Here is a 1,598-nt window from a genome sequence, read left to right as displayed (position 1 = left end):
CCCATACTGTTGTTGTTCAGTTCTTCTCCTCCCATCAGGAGAGAGAGGACCTCCACCTGACCTCAATCTTGTCTCTTGTCTATACTTTCCTCAGCCTGCCACCATTTTTCCCCAGGACCACTGAGAGCCCCAGCAAGTCATGACAGTTTATTTCATAGGTATTCATATTTCATTTGAAATTTAGAAATTTGAAAAAAGATGCCATTGTTAATTGGGGGAGGGGATTTCTTTCCAGCCTTTATTTTACATAACTTTTCATGACTTAGGGTTTTGGTTTTGCAAATACTGTGGAATAGTGTTTTTGTTTTTCTTTCCCTTAACTATATTAAGTATATTTATATTGACAGAAATTCCTCAGAAATACCATTTAGTAGCTACAAATAATCCATTAAATGAATGTACTGTCATTTCATATCTTTCTTTCATTAAAATAGATAAATATACAAAATTGCTTCAAAAGATAACATGCAATGATAATAGTAAAAGTATCCGATACCTCAAGGACTGTGATAAGTCATATCCATAGTCTAAAATTATTCATTCTGTTTTCTCAAACAAGTGATGGGATGAAACCTTAGAGAGGTAAACATAAATGCAGGAAAAGTTTTCAGCAAAAATATATTCAACATAGTGCTCTGCTGAAGGGTCAAACATTTGGAATCAATCAATTGTATTTTAAAAGAGCAACTGTAACCTTGAAAAAGAAATACAGATAATGGCCTGTATTCAATTGAACATCTTTTTTAAGTATATAAATATATAGGTCGACCCTGTAGGAAGGCTGTAAGTAAAAAATTTTGGCTATAGTCACCTTGAGGATATTAGAATACCAAATGTACAACCTCATCATCAGCATAAAATTCTTTCTTAAAAGGAACAAATATTTTGGAGAAATAAGAAAAGAAATTTTGCTGAATTATATCTTCACCAGACAGCTTCAGTACAAAGCCCAGAATACTGATGCTCATACAAAGACTTGACTGGAGTTTGCGAGGGCAACTAAGAGTAGGTTGATTGAGCTCCTATAGCCAATTAAATTCTAATCACAAACAGTACTAAATAGGAGCCTATCCATACCTTACTCTTTATTTTTAAGCCAGCATAATTTAAGGAAACTTGAATTAGAGAAAAGTCCTATCTAGAACCAACTGGATTAGAAATCCTCTTTTAAGGAGCAGTGCTGTCAAATGACTAGTGCAGGCAAATACTGCAGCATAACAAAAACCATTATTTGAAAATATTAAGTTGTAACTCATCCATTGGATCATTATTTATCTAGGGATATACTTTGCACCTCATACAGACTATCATGAAGATGCAGAACTGTTTTTAAATGATGTTCTATGACTCATTCACTGTGAATAAGAAGGGCACCTGCTAATATTTCTAAATTAAATTTCTGAAAGTGAAGTTAGTTGTTTCCCACTGCTCACTGCACAAGGTTGCCCCTTGAGCTGAACCAAAAATTCCTTCCTCATAATTATGGCCCTAATGGTAAATTCAAAGAGTGAAAAAAAAAGGACTTTCATGGACAGAAGTAGAAGGCAGGCTCTCCTGTGTATAATGTGGTTGCTTCTATATCTAAAACCTAAACCACA

The sequence above is a fragment of the Chinchilla lanigera genome, unplaced genomic scaffold (assembly GCF_000276665.1).
Source record: "Chinchilla lanigera isolate Chin_1 unplaced genomic scaffold, ChiLan1.0 scaffold00018, whole genome shotgun sequence".
NCBI classification, from domain to species: Eukaryota; Metazoa; Chordata; class Mammalia; order Rodentia; family Chinchillidae; genus Chinchilla; species Chinchilla lanigera.
This window is presented reverse-complemented; position numbering follows the sequence as displayed.